The sequence below is a fragment of the Castor canadensis genome, chromosome 4 (assembly GCF_047511655.1).
Source record: "Castor canadensis chromosome 4, mCasCan1.hap1v2, whole genome shotgun sequence".
NCBI lineage: Eukaryota > Metazoa > Chordata > Mammalia > Rodentia > Castoridae > Castor > Castor canadensis.
Genome location: NC_133389.1, coordinates 148,153,254 through 148,172,994, shown reverse-complemented (window position 1 = coordinate 148,172,994; position 19,741 = coordinate 148,153,254). Strand labels below are relative to the sequence as shown.

General features: G+C 36.2%; 1 protein-coding gene across 1 annotated transcript in view; it reads right to left on the bottom strand.

Moving 5' to 3' along the window:
* Plcl1 (phospholipase C like 1 (inactive)) overlaps positions 1 to 19,741 on the bottom strand; it is a 330,442-nt gene that overhangs the window by 299,470 nt on the left and 11,231 nt on the right. The gene's annotated exons all lie outside the window — the stretch shown is intronic.

Genomic DNA, 19,741 nt, shown 5'->3' with positions numbered 1-19,741 from the left:
AAACAATGGACAGAAATTACAAGACCGCGGAGAGGCAGTGTAGAGGTGCTGGGGAGGAGTGAGGATGAACCCTGTTAATGTGAACAAATGAAAGCTGTGAGGCCAGTGCTAACAGGATCAATGATGTAATGACAATTTTGAGGAATGAGATACAGAGTAAGAACAATAAAACTGAAGAGTCAACTGCCTGCTGACCTTCAGAGGGGAGCAGCACTCTGAGAGGTGGCACTGGAACAACAGCTTAAAACTTAAGCAGAAGGTATAGAGAAGTGTGCTCCTGGAAAGAAGGGCAGGAGGATAAAAATGACTATGGGGGGGAACTTGCAAGGGGACAGGTAGGCTATGGTTGTGGCAAGAAGACAGAAGGAAGATGGAAAGAGTAGTATGTAGGCGAGTTGAGCTATGACATACCTACAAAAGTTAACAGTTCCTAATGGGCAGTCTCAACTCTAGGAAGCCAAGTAGTAAGGCTCCCTATTCCCCCCATTATTTTATTTTACTTTTTTGGCAGTACTGGGGTTTGAACTCAGGGTCTTGCACTTGCTAGACAGGCACTCTACCGCTTTATCCATGCCTACAGCCTCCTCCATTATTTTAATAAGCATATGCTTATTAAACATATGTTGACTAAAAAAAAGCATTCTGAGCAGTTTTTACCCAGGAGAAGAATGGAGAAGAGGAAGATCTTCCCCATGGACTGTCAATAAGACTATGAGCTAGTGGAATGAGCAACAGACCACATATGTCCAATCCACTGCACACTTCACAGTTTTTCCTCCCCCAGTACAGGGTTTGAACTCAGAGGCACACCCTTGCTAAACAGGCACTCAGACTTGAGCCACGCCCCCAGGCCTTTTTGCTTTAGTTATTTTTTCCATAAGGTCTTGTGTTTTTGTTTGGGGCCAGGCTTAGTCCACAAACCTCCTACTTATGCTCCTGAATAGCTGGTTTTACAGATGTGAACCACCATATCTAGTTTGTTTATTGAGATAGGGTCTTGCTAACTTTTTCCCCAGGTTGGCCTCAAACAGAGGTTCTCTCAAATTCTGCATTCTGAGTAGCTGAGATTACAGGTTTGAGCCACCATAACTGGTCTAACTTCACAGTTCTTAAGAGCAACTCCATTTCTGCTCTTTTTTTTTCCTTCAAATTCATAAGTTCTTTGCAGAAAAATTAGCCTTACCATTTGATTGAGGAATTACACTCCTTGGTATTTACCCAAATGAGCTAAAAACTATTATCCGCCCAAAAACCTGCACAAAAATGTTTATAGCAGTTTTATTCACAATTGTCAAAATGTGGAAACAACCAAGGTGTCTTTTACCTGATGAATGGATAAACAAACCCTAGTACATCTATATAATGGAATATCATCCAACTGGCAAAAAGAAATAAACTATCATGCCACAAAAAGGCATGAAGGAACCATAAATGCATACTGCTACATGAAAGAAATCAGTTTGAAAATGCTTACTCTGTAAGACTGCAATTCTATGTCACTCTAGAAAAGACAAAACTATGTAAACAGTAAAAAGACCAGTGGTGGACAGGGGGTTAGAGGAGGGAAAGAAGATGGCAGGTGAAGCATAGGACATTTTTTTGAGCACTGAAATTATTCTATAGTACATGTCTTTATACATTCAGCCCTTTTGTTGAATGGACAACAAAAAGAGTGAACCCTAATTTAACTATGGACCTCAATAATAATATTAGTTCATCAGCTGTAACAAATGTACCACATTAATGCAAGATGTTAATTATAGGGGAAAATGAGGAAAGAGTCAGTAAGGGGTATATGGGAATTCTCTGTACTACCTGCTCTGCGAGTGTTTTCTGAAAACCTAGAGCCGTTCTAAAAAACACACTCTGTTATTTTAAAAAATGTTAGCAAGGTGTGATATGGTGGTACAAGTCTATAATTCCAGCACTTAGGAGGGTGAGGCACAAGGACCATGGGCTTGAGACAAGCCTGGGCTACACGGTAAAAGCTTGTCTCAAAAAAAAAAAAAAAAGTAGTTATCCCTGAGATGTTGAAGAAATTTAACTACTTTCTGGAGTTTCTTTCGAAATACATTTCTATGGTCATAAGTGGTAGTTTTTTCAGTGATTTTCCACCAGAAGATTGATTAGTCACATCTGGTTATTTGAGTGGCAGAAAAATAGACCGTCTCCCTCAACTGGTAAAACCAATCAAATAGGACTGTAAAAAGGCAGAGTGTTATGGTATCTTTAGGTTCCACACAGATGTTCTCTTGGCCACCCAACTTAAAAGATGGGCCCAGGACCATGGCTTCTATCTGGTCCTTCCTTCCTTCGGAACCCTTTTGGGAAAGTTTCTTCATCCTATTTCTGATGCTGAGAGTAGGACTTGCCCTTTCCTCAGACCTTTTTTGAAATAAAATAGAACAGCTTAAGTAGACCCAAAATCTCCTCCACCCCCAGTCTTCACACAATATACAATGCAAGACAGACTGAAAGAGTGATTTCTGAAGTTAATGAACAAGCTTATGCAAAAACTCAGGTTGGAAAACAGTTTGTCCTGCCCATGGTTTATGTAGACAGATCTCTAAAACTGATAACATTGAAATTATATTCTCATGCAAAAGGATGCAATATGCATTCTGATGAACCAGCAAAGTTTTGCAAATCTATGAAGATAAAGTCCCTTACTGACCAGACATAGGGAGAGCAATTTAGGTGCAAAGGAGCTTCAGAAGAAAGTGAATCAAACTATCTTTAATTTGTCTCAAAGTTTCAAGTTTTATTTCAGAAACACTGCCAAGTTTCAGGCTAAAATAAGGAAATTTCCCATCCCCTCTAGCTAACTATTTCATTTACCCTTCTTAAGATACATTCTTTCCTTAGAAACCTAGAGTCTTTTGTATTTGGAGATGACCTTGCATTTTCTGCCATAATAGTCTGTACACAAGAGAACAGTTTTTCACTGCCAGGTTTTAAATGGTTCTTATCAAGAAGAAAAATAAATTCAGTCTGAATTGGTATTTACATTTATTTTCTTAGAATTCATCTCTATTAGGCAATTCTAGTTGCACTCTCTAAAGGTTAAAACCACAAAAGAAGTGAAAATGCAACTTTAGAGCTTACTAATGCAGGTTTTCACAAAATAACGTGTGGGTGATTTTTCCAAACTGGCTTTAAGGACTCCCTAGAGAAATAAAAAAATAAAACCTGTTTCTCTAAAGAACACTTTATCCCATAATACACTGCTTTCTTGCATTGCATATTAAGATAGCTTCTTAGAATTATTATTTAGTGTATAAGTTTAACGTGAATTGTACGTGTGGATATTTCTACAGGGTGCTTTCAAAGTTTTTATAAGACTAATCTGTACACAGCTGATAAGGAGATAGCAAATAATAGAGCTTGTGTTCATGAAATGCCTCTTTTGAAGTATTCAGGGCAGTATTAAGAAGACTGCTTTTCCAAAACAGATGGAAGAAGAAATAATGTGTTAAATTCTTTTACAAAAATTGGCAACAGCATTAGGGTTTCAAATACTGAATAAAGTTGATTATAGAGTAATACCTGTTCACTGAATACTCTTTGATCTATATGCATATACACTAAAGCAGTGGGTTGTTCATCTTTATAATTTTACTAGTTGTCAGATTTCCAAGATAAGGTAGGTTCCTAAGAGAATTCTCAAAATTAAGATGAATCAGGGAGAAAACCATTTAGGGATCAATTACGACTAAACCATTGGCTCTAGTGTGGGTCAGGCCAGCCACCAATTTGGACCCAAGCTGTTGATACACCTATGCAGTGCTAAGTCAGTTCCTCCACTGTCAACTTCCATCCTCCATTGTAAAAGAGGAAGGGACTGAGAAGCTCAACAGCCACTTGCTCTTCTTAAAGTGAGATTTTAGTGATTCTACGATGCCCATATTTATATTTCCTTTGAATAATGTTCTCAAACTCATATCCTAGTGGCTTAGAAGCACCAAGCATAAATGGAAAGCTGTAGGACTTTTTCAATTAATGACTTCTTTTTTACTAAAAGAAACTGAAAGCAGGCTGTATATTGTTTGAGCTCCAGTACTTTTCAAGTCAGGAAGTTGTTTCTTTTCTAAAAACCCCAGCTTTATCCTCCTCCAATGCTAAAGCTGAGAAAATAACCACTGTCTACATTTCTCTGCCACTCCAGAGTAGAACATAAATATTAACAATGAAAACTATTAGACCTCTTATGATTCATTAGTTAGTTAAGTGCTTTCTTTTTGGAGAAGCTAAAAGCTCTTCTAAAGTGGAACAGCACAGTCCTCCTAAGTGAGGAAAGCAGAGGCAGTTTATCACATGGAACTCTTGAGATAGTCAGAGAGAAAAATAAAACTGTGGAAGATGACTAGCTAGCATCACCAGTACCAACAGAGCTCAAACAAACTCACAGCTCCTGGGTGTGGGAATCTTCTTCCTTTAAACGCAGTGCGGATGCTAAATATTTTCATCCTTAACTCCATCTACCAGTTTCAGCTTTTGAGGAAAGAAACCTTATGCATCACATACAAATTCAAGAATATAAGAATTATTAAATAGCTGAATCAATTTATGAATGATCCTCTGTTCTTTAAAACAAAGAAAAAAACATGTATTATAAGAATCTTTGAAAAACACAATCAGAAAGGAGAGCTCCAGTTTCAAACAGAAAACCACTACTGTTTACCTTCCCCTGCAATGCTAAGTTTCATGTCTAGTTAGAAGAATGTCTTTTTCTACATTCAACTCACACCAAATAATTCCTATAATTGAGGCCTGGCACAACTTTTGAATAAAGTGTTGAAATTTTCCTACAACCTTAATTTTAGCTAACAACGTTATACTCTAACTTTGTGTATTTAAACCAGCCATCCACTTAGGTGATTCAGTGGTTCATCCCCCCAAGACATTACAAGATGCCTTTCTACCAGACCCTCCTGATCCTTGTTCCCCATGCTCCATTCTTCAGTGCCTGCCCTTAGTGCAGCAAGGATGGATTTTTATTATCCATCTGTCTGAAGAAAGTGGTGAAGATATGTGGCCAGAAGTTGACTTAGACTGAGGTTTAACCTAAATGTATTTATGATGCCCTCCTACCTTGAAAGCCTTTGACTTTGAGAAAATACCTGAGGTGGTAGAAAAAAAAGTGGCAATTGAAAACTACTGTTATAATGAACATTTTGTCAAATATTTAAAATATCCTTATTTTCTTTCCATTACTTAGGAAGAAAGGTCTATAAATTGTGTCATCATTCTGCTTTTGTCCTGCTGATGCAAAGCCTCATTTACATTAGGATATCCCATCTTCCCCTCAGATAAAATATGGCTACAGCCTAACACCTCAGTCTTCCAGAATGCATACCCTTAATCTGCAACCTTAAGTTTCAATGCACAGCACAATGAAACCCATTTGTACTATTAATATACACTAATTTTTTTTTAATTTCAATGTGCAGGTAGCTTACCTTTCCAATGGGACTGTAAATTCTTTCAGGAAAGAGACCATGATTCAGACTTTTCTGAATCCCTCACAGAAACTAGTCCCTAATACTTTAGAATAAAAAAGTTCTCAGTAAATGCTTTTCAACAGATAAAGCAAAAACAGTTAAATATGTAACTTAATACAGGAGTTAGGCTAATGTTCACAATTTGATTATTTGGCTAGTTGAACACACCTTGGTTCCTGGCATAGAAAAAACCTGTTTTATCAGAGCTAACAAAAATTTGATAAACTTAAGTTAAATCTCCTTTTATTTTTTCTGCATACTGTAAGATGGAGGTGGCCAACAGTAGACTAGACAAAGAACATCAATTGTTTATAAACAAAAAAAATTTGAATAGGAAAAATAGGGAATTAGATAACCAAAAATAAAATTCATAAATTAAATCACTGTTTAGTTTTCTACTGGCAATAGCAAAAAAAAAATTATTTCTGTACATATATCAAAGCATTGTTGAAAACTTCAGTTTATAAAATATAGCACTTGTGATTTCTATAATCTAAGGTAAAAAAATTCATTTGTAACATATTATGAACCATCCTAGGAAACAGGTAGATTTGAATTCACAATTACCTACCAACAAAATACAGTAGGTTCACTGGCTCCTGCTGAAGCCATTAAAATTGTCTAGTTGAAAAAATGAGTTAATACTTTGAAACTAATCTGTGCCCATTATAATAATATCACTTACTAAATATCTATTATGAATCAGATGTTTTACACACCTCATCTCATGTAGTTCTTCCAACTGTAAAATAAATTACTAGTTCCCTTTAAGAGGTGAGGAAACTGAAACTCAAAGAAATCCAACAATTTGGCCCAGATTACAAACTGGAAAATAACAAGAAGAGTTTGACTCAAGTCTGAATTCTCCCACTTTATCATATTTCCCCTATTAACATGGATATAATGTTAATGATATATTCCTATTAAAAATCACTTTCACAAATTCTTAGAGACAGAAAGTCAAATTGTGGCTGCCAGGGACAGGAGGAAGGACAGAGTGAAGACTTATTTCACAACTGTGAAGGTTCAATTTGGAATGATTACAATTCTGAATGATTGCAACGTGGATGTGCTCAAAACCACCACACTGTACACTGGACATGGGAAATTCCATGCTATGTACATTTTACCACCATGTTAAATGGCCTTCAATGTTACCCATTTAGTTGATTTCTTATAAATTCTGCACTTTTAGTACAGAATTCAGAATGCTCTAAAATCATAGTCATTTCAGTTATCTGACTGTGATAGAAATTTCAAGAAAATTTGAAGCTGCAAATTGAAATAATGAAACTTTTTTTTAGAAATTTAACAGGTGCTTTTTATACCATTCATAAAAATCTCATTAGACTCTTTCATAGGGTTTTTTTCTTTAAATAAAAATGGAGATTAAAGAACAAAACCCTGCCACAAATGGTGGTATACAACTGTCATCCTAGTACTTGGGAGGCTGAAATAGGAAGATCATGAGTTTGAGGCCAGCCTGGGCTACATAGGGAGATGCTATCTCAAAACAAATAAACAAAAAAGAATAAAAACTTTGAAAGACAGTAATACATTTATTCCTATGGGCCAATAGTAGTATGTGTGACTAAACTGATTAGTAAACAAACCTTATCATCTTTCAATATAGTTCCTATTAATTTTTCAATTATTTAATCAAAATGTTTCTTCTATACTTTTGAATGTTCTCAATTTGTATTATCATTGGTTGTTCCTATGAAGAAAGGTTCCACTAAAGCAGTAAAGATGGAAATAATGTTTTAAAAATCAAAGTCATTTCAACCATTCTCAAGAGCACATTTTTAACTAATGAAGTATGTGATGTTTTCCTCTTTATTTTTAGGGAGAGTCCAGTTTCAAGATTTTTTGTGACTGTTATATCTTATACATTTATATTTATAAATGAATGAATAAAGATCGTGAATTATCACATGTAATTATTCTATACAATACCTGCCTAATATTTTTCCTTTTCTTTTTTTTTGCAGCACTAGGATTTGAACTCAGGGTTTTGCACTTGCTAGGCAAGTACTCTACCACTTAAGCCACATCCCCAGCCACTTGCCTAATTATTAATGAGGATTAAGTAATAAAAGGGAACCACTGTCTGTCATGGGAAAAAAAGTCTATCCCATGGCATGCAAAATGTACTAGATGATTGATAGCTGCAGCAGGTAAAACAGAGGCTGGCCAAACCAAAGAAACAAGCAGATCATGCACCGTTCCAAAACATGGCTCCTTCCCAGTGGCATGGCACAAATGCAGTAATTCAGCCTTAACAAGAAAATTAAAAGCAAATCACTATTAGTTATGCAGCAAGCAAAAACATTTGGCTAAACTAATGAATGTCATTTAAAATAGAACAGCAAAAATCTACATGTACTTCAAAAATTCTCAAGTCAAAAATATCAAATTTTGAAAAGCAAAAAAATAATTTGTTGATAAAAATGTACTTTGATTATTTTAACAATGTAAAACTTCAATGTAATAACGGATGAAATAGTATAGAATACCAGAATTAAGTTTATTTTTATTACCAGTATACTTTTCACCAGTAAAAAGTATGAGAAGTAGCAACAGAGCACAGGCTCATGAGCCTGACTGCCTAGGTTCAAATCTCAGCTCCAGGTATTATTTATCACCTAGGTAGCCAGGATATTCATTATTTAATTCTAGATAAGTGTTATAGAAAAATTCCAATCCATCAGAAAAATCTGTTCCTCTACCATTACTTACAATTCTAACCAGTCCCCTATAGCTAGAGTTGCCAGATTTAACAAATAAAATTACAGGATACCCAGTTAAATCTAAATTTTAGATAAATAATGAATACTTATACTAAAACACTGGATGTTGTTTCTCTGACATGCAAACTTAATTATGCATCCTGTATTTCATCTGGCAGCCCCACCTACAGCAGTTCTGCCAATACTATACATACTATTTTTCACTCTTCTATTTAGTAAGCACACCATAACAACAACATCATAAATCATGCTTTGTGCTAAATGCCACGTAATTACACAATCAGCTGCAGCCCACCCAAAGGACCGTAACAGATTTAACAGGATACCTAACTTCTGAAAGAAAGTGGTAGCCATTTATGGAACTGTTTTAGAACAGTTAGACACTGTTTCCATCTGTTCTTGATATACTTCTTAAGGAGACATAACAATTTTAATATAAACTTTTAATATATGGGAGAATACTTAATTATGGATTAATTATAACTATGAAATGGATCACAACAACTTTCTGTATATACAAGTGCATTTCACATCACTGTGTGGTGTTTTTATAAAATTTCCCTCATCTTTGCAAAGCTATGAGTTTAAAAAAGATTTTATCTAAATTTCCAAATTAGCAATTTTGAACATTTTTTCAAAATCCACTGCAATCATCTAAGCACTAAGAATTTTTAAATCCTATGTTAGGTAGCAATTCTACTTAAGCATATACATTGAAAGAGCAAAAAATTAAAACTATAAAACTTAAAGTCTAATTTAAAAGCACAAAGGCATTAATTAAACAATATGTTTTGTGCTCCTTTGTTACTGTCAGTAAAACTTAAGTTTTGAATTCAAAGGTAATTTTGATCATCAAAACATTTCAAGAATATAAGAAAGTCCTTTGTAACAATTATTCTGTCCCAAAGCAATTTGAAAGTTATCAAATGAACCAACCAGTCTCTTGCAAATAAAGTACTATTAATATGAATACCAGTGAAGTACTAATTATTTTCAAATGATCTATTTACCTCAAACAAATTAAAATGGATCTTCCAACCCAAATAACAATACAACTGAAAAAAATAGTAGTAACAAACTTTCCTCTATTCATCGCTAAAGCATGACCTAAATGATTCAACTTCAGGTTATTAATATTTGTCATGCTAGACATAAAAAATTAGAAAATTTAAATTTTATTTCCTCCTTTATTGAAAAGTATGTTTGCTAATCTGTAAGAGTAAAAAACATAGATTTTGCCCATGAAAAGATAAAGATCAGAAAGCTAAAACAGTTACATTACCTATGAGTCATCATATTCCATTGACTAAAAGTCACAATTTAAGGAAATTCTCTAGCCACCTAAATACCTAACAACAGTGCCATGACCACTGGGGGAAATTTGGATAACAATGTAAATCTTGAAGAGTGAATGTCTGGTGACTTTTCTAAACCAGATCATAATCTCAGGAAACAAAACATCCTAAGATTCAAGAGTCCTTTTTTACATGCAACACAAATTATTCTTCAAAAACAACCCAAAAAATTGTAGTATCCAGTCAGTTGTCAGAACCTAGATGATAGTATATCACCTCTGAGCTTTCCTTTCTATCTCTCATATTTAATGCTCCTGAAAACATTTTTTCAACTGTGCACTTTCTAAGAAGACATGGGGTATAAAAGTAAGAATCACTAACACATGTTGAATAGCTATAAACAGGGCACTGTGCCTTTCACACAGTGTCACTACATAGAAAGGAATGTGACAGGTGGCAGGTGGTAGGAGTTGGAGCTAGAAAGATAAGCAGGGTCCATGTTGCACTGGGACTCCTAAACGATGTAAAGGAATTTGTGCATCACTCCTAGGGCAATGAAAAGTCACCAGTAAGTTTTAAGCAGGAAACTGATACAATTAGATTTGCCATTTATAATCCATACTCTAGTTTCTATTCTGCAGAATGGACTAAGAAAAGAAGTAAGGTGGAAGCAGAACAACCAGTTAGGAAGATGCTGTGGTGACAGAAGCCAAGCATGGAAGTACCTGAACCAGAGTAGCAATGAAAATTGTCAATCAAAAGAACCCAGTAGTAGACTGGATGTGAAAGGAGAGAGAAGGAACAGCAAATGAGGACATCCAGATTGCTAACAATGGTTACTAGGGGGATGTTGGTGCTGTTTTTGAGGTGAAGAACACAGAAAAAAGGAAAATATAGGGACTGGGAAATACCCAGCCAACAGGTATACAGATCTAAATACATTCATTCATTCAATAAACATTTTAAGCCCCTACCTTGGAGCTCAGATCTGTACTTCTGTTATAGTACCTATTTTCTATCTGGAATTACAGTTTTAATGCATTGGGTATGAAATATATCTGTTTCACCTTTGAATCTCTATATTGCAAAACAGTCTTGTCACAAATAAGCACCAATGAACAGATAAATGAGTGAATCAGTCACGAAAAGTAACTTTGCCAAATACATTACAGTGTGAAAAAAATGATTAGTGTTGCCAAAGAAGGCTGTTAGTAGAGACAAATTTCAATGGCCTTGGTTCCACAATGGAGTCATTAAGCACATATTTAAAGATCTAATATAAAACAATGAACAATGAGAAACAAAGCTCACAATCTTCATCAGCCTGACATATATATTATATATCAACTCAATTATCAATATTTGAAATGACTCAAAGTCTATCATAACTAAGAAATTCCTTTTTATATAGTTACCTAAAGATTTAATATTATTTTCATTTTAGTTGGATCTCACAGTATGAAGAGCAAATAGATGGCAGGGCATGGATCCCAGATGTGCCCCATATTCACACATAACCTTAACTATTATGGACTGGATACCATAAGAGAACAATAGTGTAATTTGACTAAATATATGTTATATGTTAAGAGACAGTAGTTGCCAGCTGTGGTGGCTTATGCTGAGACAGGACGATTGTGAGCACCAGGACAGCCTGGGATACAGAAAGAGAGAGAGAAGAAAGGGGTAGGGGAGGGAGACAGGGAGAATGGGAGGAACAGAGGGAGAAAGGAAGGGGAGGAGAAAGAGAAAGAAAAAGAGCCAATAAAACTGCTTCTCATTAACACTACTACACTGTTGAAAAGCTGAATGAAAAGATACTCAGGAAGAAAAGCTGGCCACAGTTCCCAGAAAAGTATATAAACCCTGTTGCAAAATTTTTTATAGAACTGGAGACTTTCCATTACTAGCCAAAAGGCAATATTTTTACTAGAGGAAATACTAGGTAAATGGATTGTCAAGTTTTCTCTTGTTTAGGTACAGCCTAAAATATATCTAAAATATTGTTCCACAAATATACTTCATTTTTACCTCCAAATTTTTATAGTAAAATTGCAGGATAGCATTAAATTCCCATTTGAGAGCCCAGAATGGTGTTTAACACCTGTAATTCCAGCATTCATGAGGCTGAGGCAGAAGGATCACAATAGGAGACCAGCCTGAGCTAGACAAGACCCTGTATCACAAAAAAAAAATAAATAAAAATTCCCATTTTACCAATGAGGAAATTGAAGCTCAAGAAAAAAAAATTTAAAGCATAGACAGTAAGTAGCAAAGATGAGATTTCAGAATCCTAGATTGAAATTTCAAATCTGTGTCCTTTTACCTACCCAAGATATTGCCAAAGATTTAAGTTCCTAAGTAATGTGAACCTAGAGCACTAGATTGCATTAACTCAGGACATGGATCCCTTCAGGAAGGTGGAAGAAATGGTTCCGTTCTTCTTAGTTCAACTGTTTCTTTCCAGGAGGAGGAGGTGGGGGTAAAAGTAAATATCTAACAGTAGGAACTAGAGAAGATGAATGAAAAGACTTCAAATGTGAGAGTTGGTGAGATGAAACTAACAAAGAAAAAACAAAGGATACAATAATTCCCCAGTGTTTACAGGATGGTTTCTAATTTAGTTTATTCTTGTCAAAGTCAAGGTATAAATGATAAGCTAAAGAGAATACTGCCTATATGTTCTACAAAAGGGCTTATTACTCTTAAAGCTTCCAGAAATAGTGATCCCTGGACTAAGTTTACTGTGTGGTGCTAGAACTGGGCCCAGTGTCATTCAGCCACACCACACTGTCTCTACCTATTATTACAACCTTTCAGATAGAATCCATGATCGGTTTACAAAGACTTCAGACAAAATTCCAATTCTTTCAGGATGCTTTCATAAAGAAAGCTATGTTTAAACCTAATGGGTATAAAGAAAAAGGCAGATTCTCTTCCACCCACTGACTTGCTTCTCATTCCATAAGAACCTGGTGGATAACAAACACCTAAAACAATAAACCACAAGGCACTTCAGATTCTCAGCAGCCTTGGTTGAAAAGTCTACAGAAAAAGCATTGACCTAATTATTACTCACAATAGAGTGAGTAATAGCTGTCAATTTTTATGGCCCATGACTTAATTTTAAGAATTTATTTTAAGGTTGGTCATTATTTATTTAAGTCCCCCTGTCTTTACAGAGCATTGTACTCTGTCCTTGGGAAGACCACCAAACCAGTGTGAAAGAGTTCTGGCTTTGCTGGACTTTACAATCTAATAACGAAAACAGAATATGTTAAGTACGCAAGCTGAGGAGATAAAGTTCAGTGGAAGAGCTCTTGCCTAGCATGCGCAGGACCCTGGGTTCAATCCCTAGTACTGGAAAAAAAAAAAAAATCTGAAAACCTGAGTCTGAGTCAAGACATAATTTTTAAATATTTAAGTTTTCATTCTAATTTTGTATGCACCCACAAACTTTAATAACATAATCAAAATACAGGAAGAAAAAAAAGTCTAAAGCCATTAGCTAGAAAAGGCCTTTTACTCAGTAAAAAGTGAATTTCAAAGATGCAATTGAATTCTAAGCTGAAATTGGTTCTGCTTAGCAGACAGGGTAACAGTTACAAACACTGCTAGCTGTTTTGCAGAACTTTTTTGTAAAGAATGAAAAGTTTTCTTTTTTAATAACTACTGATTATTTCAATCCACATATAAATCTCTGGGTATTTTTCTTTGCAATGCTCTAATAAATCAGAGAAAAAATATTGATGATCAATCCTTACAACTCCAAAGACCATGTGCCATAATGAAGTTCCCCTATCACATCAGGAATGGGTCACCACAATCTAGTCAGGTTATATCTAACAGCCAAAAGACATATTTTTCTCCATGTCTCTAGTCAAAGCCCTCCATGATCAAAATCTTAAGAATTACTTTTACTTCTTGGTTCCTAAGAAGGAATTGCAGAGGTAAGAACCTATGAAAAGTCCTGATTTTATCTCTTCTATTTTGAAATGATAATGATTATCATTTATTGGCTAGCTATCATATGCCAACTATCTAGCAAGTAGGGAGTGGAGGGTAAAGGGGAGTGGGGCAGAGGAAAGGAGAGGAGAGGAGGGGAAAGGAGGGGAGAGGAAGAAATAGGGACATAAGACAATACACTACAGTGGACTATAGTACTTCTAGCATAGCAACCAATGTTGTGACCTAAGAATATTTAAAATGAAACACTGACAAATCAGAATATGCCATTAACTTACTATGTCAATGTTGGAAAGTTATTTAGCCTGTGGCTCAATTTCCTCATCTATGAAATGGGGTACAGAATCCCTACTTCATAGGTATAGTGGGAAATACATGAGTTAATACATGTACAGTACTTAGAACAGTGTCTGGAATACAATAAGTATTCGATAAATGTCAGGGGTTATTACTGTAGTAGGAGTGTAGGAGGAGACACCCACATAACTCCCTTCAAATATGTCAAGCGCTGTCATGTGAAAACTTAAACTTACTCTATATGGCTCCTGAAGGGAGAAATAGGACTGCCTAGGAAATGTGTCAGAGAACAACTTGACTTGGGCTCACCATATGAGTTTTTCCAGACAACAAAAGCATCCTAAAAACAGAATTGGCTCTCTTGTGAGATATGGAGCTCCTTGCTGACTGGAAGCCAATTCCACACATTTAGAAGGGTTCCTGCTACATCTAGAAGGGGTTCCTGCCCTAGTGTGGTTAACTGCAAAACAACTTCCAAACGCTCTCCTAAGAGAGTTCACCATAGACTCTTTTACACAGTGTATGTCACTTGGTAGGGATTCAAAGAAGTCCCAATCACACTTGTTTGGGGGTTCTCTACAATTTACCAAGTGTATACATTTGCAAGTCAGGATAAAAAGTGCAGTTCATGCCTGTGTCACATAATTTTGAAACAGGACCTAGCACATTAGCCATGTTGCAGTCAATTTTCCTAACAAGATCAAACAAAGTGAACCTCAGAACAGAGTATTCTTTGACTCCATCATATCACAAAACACTTTGACTCATAATTAAGTTAAGAACATATCCCATGACTAATTCTTTCAATCTTAACAGAAACTTACCATTTCCTCTTCTTCATTTTACTAAGAAAAATGTTTAGCTGAGCACATGGCCACCCAGGTAGATAGAACACATTGCATCTTGGCATGACCGTAAGACTAATGGACCAATGGGTATTAGCACAAGTGTATGTGTAACTTATAGGTCATTTCCTTAAAAGGAAGCTATTTGCCACCCACTTTCTTTTTCCTTTTATGAGGTAGAGTGGAGATATGGCAGTGGAGGGACAGTTTCTTCAAAGGGACAAGTGAATACCCTAAGAAATAACTCAAAAAGAAGCCAAAAGGAAACTGCATACCTAAATTACTTTGTGGAACAGAGGCACCTATATGATTTGGAATAAACTGCCTATTGTTACTTGTTAAAGAAATACATATTCACCTTGTATGAACTACTATATGTTGGCATTTCTTTGTTAGAGCAATGTAACCTCATAAAAATGCAAGTATTTATAAATATGGAAAGTGAACCCCTTCATTTCAAAAGTTCAGACACTCATGTATAAATATTCTAAGTTGAATTATACCTTTAATAAAGATTTTTATAGTGAGATTTTTTTTGGTTCGTTTATTCACATCTGCATACATTGTTTGGGTCATTTCTCCACCCTGCCCCCCCTTCCCCACCTTTTCCCCCTCCCACCCTCAAGTTTCAGGCAGGTCCCATTCTGCCCTTATCACTAATTTTGTTGAAGAAATGACATAAGCATAATAAGAAAGACAAAGCATTTTTACTAGTTAAGGATAGCTATACAGAAAGATTCCTACTATTGCTTTCATGTACCCATGTGTTACGACCTATGTTGATTCAACTCTAACTGATCTTTACATTGGTTCCTGATTCCCTGCTCATGATAACCTGTCCTTTTAAGGTTTCTGTATTAGTTCCTCTGAGTGGGGACATCAAAGGCTTTCATGTTTGGGGTTTTCTACCTATTCTTATATCTCCCATATGTGCTCTCCCCTTGTCATGTGATCCAAGTCCAACCACATTGCTGCATTTGACCTAGATCTAAAGTCCGCATACGAGGGAGAACAAATGGTTTTTGGTCTTCTGAGCCTGGCTGACCTTGCTCAGAATGATGTTCTCCAGTTCCATCCATTTACCTGCCAATGATAAGATTTCATTCTTCTTCATGGCTGAGTAAAATTCCATTGTGTACAAGTACCACATTTTCTTGATCCATTCATCAGTAGTGGACATCTTGGTTGTTTCCATAACTTTGCTATTGTGAATAACGCTGGGTGTGCAGCGTGCCCCTGCAGTAACCTGTGTTGCATTCCTTTGGGTATATCCCCAGGAGTGGGATTGCTGGATCATATGGTAGGTCTATGTTTAGATTTTTAAGAAGTCTCCAAATTTTTTTCCAGAGTGGTTGCACCAGCTTGCATTCCCACCAGCAGTGGATTGGGGTTCCTTTTTTCCCATATCCTCGCCAGCACTTGTTGTTGGTGGTGTTTTGGATGATGGCTATTCTAACAGGGGTGAGGTGGAATCTTAGTGTGGTTTTGATTTGCATTTCCTTTATGGCCAGAGATGGTGAGATTTTTAAGTTCAGTTGTAGATCAAGTCAGTCATCTAAAGCAAACATGAAAACTAAGCACCACCAATAGTACACTTACTTACCAACAGCAATGGTATACTTCCTGAATGCTGAAAATGGAAAAATTTATAAAAGAAAAGACTCAAATGACAGAAGAAAAACGTGCCTGAAGAAAACTACACAGACAGTCCCTCACAGGTCATAACACCAAGGTCCTTAGAGGAACAAGACAATTAATCTACCTGAATCATCTACTTCATCTGTAAAATGTGTAAGCCATTTTCAACTGTAAAAATATCAAAATTTAAACTATTAGTAAGGTACAGATAGATTTAAGATATGTAATCAGAAAAACACGGTTAAGCTTTTATGTCTATAAGAGACCTCAGAGCAATACTTTTATTAGGCAAGGTAAAAATTTAAGTCACCATTTGTCTCTCTACAGATTTTTCATGAAGAAATTCAGAACAGAAAAAGTATCCTGTGCAGAGTTTTCATTTCATATAAATACAGATCTACAAACAGAGATTTTTAAATTATGATTCCAACTTTTTATCTTACTTAATGCTGTTAAGTGATTACTACACTCTCAGTTGACATTCTCCAATGTCAGTGGAAAGTACTGTTTTTCTCTTTTGGATTTTAATAGGCTTGATACAATGGAAAACTTTCTATAAGCTGATCTTATTACCCATGAAACCAAATGTCAATTTATTGTCTATGATATGAGCTTAGATGGAAATTACACTTTGATATAAGGCAGCACTAAGGAAACTGTGGATTTTTATTCTTGTTTCATTATCTTTCTTTTGTTTTATTCCCCTACAGGCTGGAAATCCCATTATATTAACAATGCATACAGGAACACAATAATGACTCTAGAAATGCACATTGTTTTAGGTTACTAAATTTGTAGTAATTTGTTACAGCAGTAATAGGAAACCAATACTTAGGTCTTCTAATATGTAGATTTTCAACCTAGGAGTTGTGCCAAAACAAGCTCCTAAGATCCATTATTGTCCCCTAGATCTCTGTGACTCTAGCTTGAATAATATGTAAGTATCCAGCTCAACAATGGCTGCTTTCATTGCAGAGCAATACAACAAAAACCATCCTAACTTTGTTTTCCTCCCAGCTCCATTTCAGCCAGCTCAATATATTGTAAAATCATATTTTGGTTTTTAGAAATCTGGGGTATCAGAGTTGAAGGTTTTGCAGGATAAAACCTATACACACACTTAATAGCTATAAGACCTAGAACAAGTTTCCTTACCTCTCAAAACTTTGACTTCCTCATCTGTGAGGTGGAAATGACAGCTTTGTCTTACCAGACTGTTATGAGAATTGAAGAGGATGTGAGGTTTTGACAATGTTAGTGCTCTTGATTATTCTCTATCATAGAATGCTCGAAAAAGAAAACCCTACTACCTATCCATGGTATTATATACAATTCTAATTCAATTGTTTAATTATTACTAATAATCTAATTTAATGGTTGCTTGGAAGAATGAGAGAGAGATGGTATACACCCATGCTTAGCAAAATAAACTGGTACAATTTACAGAGTGATCTCTAAGTTTCTATCCAGATCTCCAATTCTATAATAATGTAACTGGAAATTAAGCAGTCTCAAGTTGGAGTATACACATGGAACTGCTATTTTTTTTTCCTAACTGCCCATTCCAGTATCCTTTTTCCCTGTGTGCTACAGTTATTATCAATCACTCATTAGGTTCCATAATGGTTCAGTTTATGTCAGTCATTAAAAGGGTTATTTCAAATCCTTAAAAACTCAGTCCTGTTCATTTTAGAACTACAACCTCAGACTTGGTTTAAAGTCCTCTTTTATATCTCACAGACTCCAAAGCAAGTAAGGATGGTGGGAGCAGTGGCTGAGGCGGGGGCTGGACTACTCTACCCACTTCTCCCTTTCTCTTCCCCCCAGCACTTCCCTTCTGGGGTTGAGCTGGATGAAAGATAGGAGGCAAAGGTCTCCCATGATGAGCCCCATAGGATGCTGTAGGCCCCAATGGGTTAACTTTTTCTGTTTCTCAGTTTAACCCAAACTGACCATTGGCTTTCTTTAGGTAGCCAAATGTTGACTCTCTGGCTGGTTCATTGTTCTCCACAGCACCCTTCCTTCCTGCACATTAATCATTCTGGTGTTAAGAGATCTACTATGGACACTGACCACCACCCATCACTAGTACCTGAACCTTTTTCTATGAGAGCTCCTTCACCCAAGTAGCCTCTTTGCATGGTCAACAAGAGACCTATCCACCTTCTACAGTGTCCCCTTTATCCATATCAAGAACAGCATCTAGGACTCTGACAGACCAGTAACTCCGTGTCTTCCAAAAAGATGAGCGTCAGTCCCAACTTACAAGGAGGCTTGGTGGATGTCCACCACCATTACCTGATTCATCATTCACTCAAGCATCATTTCTTGGCCAGGCATGGTGGTACACAGCTGAAATCCCAGCATTTAAGGTGCCTTAGAGGCTGAGGCAGGAGGTTCAAGGATTTAAGACCAGCCTGCCTTGCACAGCAAGACCTGTCTCAAAAAAAAAAAAATCATCTCTTAAGTCTTTTCTCTCCTAAACACAGAAAGAATGATGATCCTTTCACTCCAAAAGGAGGTAAGTGGAAGAAACAGGCTCTTGTCAGGAACCACAATTCCCCTCTAAGACTACTTTTCCCGCCCAGATATCCTTTTATTTAGCCTATGGGAAAGGGTGCGACCAAAAGCAATAGTGAGTAATACGGCAGAAGGTGAGAGGGCTGAACACAACAGGTCATGGTCTCCTGAAAATGTGGATACTTGGAGCCTTTTGTTTTGAACATTGGTGGTAATTCCAACAGTCACAACTACTTCCATCCTATTATACCAACTTCTATAATGGCTTGATTGTCAGAAACCATTTCTCTGAACTGATGAACCTGTTACGGTAAGGTTGTACCCACAGAGAATTCCGTTGGACTTTCCTAGCACTAAGGCTAGAAAAATAGCAAAAGAGACAACATTTATCATTAATGCCAAGCATCCCCAAAAACAACCCAGACCAATCGTCTAGCAATTACTTTGTGTCTAGTATGTTAAGACGTGAGGTGTCCGTTAGTTAAAAAGATCTCCAGAAGAACCAAAAATCATCAAACTCCAAAACAAACTAATTCCAAAATGTCCAACTTCTGGCACAATGAATTAGGTACAGAGACATTTGTTGAGTCATTTACTCAACATTTATAAATATGGTCAACATTTATAAAATGTATAGATTTACTCCATTTATAAATATGGTCCCATTTGACCCCATTCACCTCTACCACACCTGTTCACTCTTCCTCCTCCCAGAAATCTTAACTTCTGATCAAGCTTAACTGCTAATATTCTGAGTGTAACTTCTCACAATGCATGCAGTTATTTTTCTGATAAACATCTTTGGATAAATATCATCATTCCAGATGTAGGACAAAAAGATAGGGATCAAAAGATTAAGATTACCTATTGCTGACTTTCAATGTGTCTAGCCAACACCATTGCTTTTATCACAAAATGAGTTTGATGAC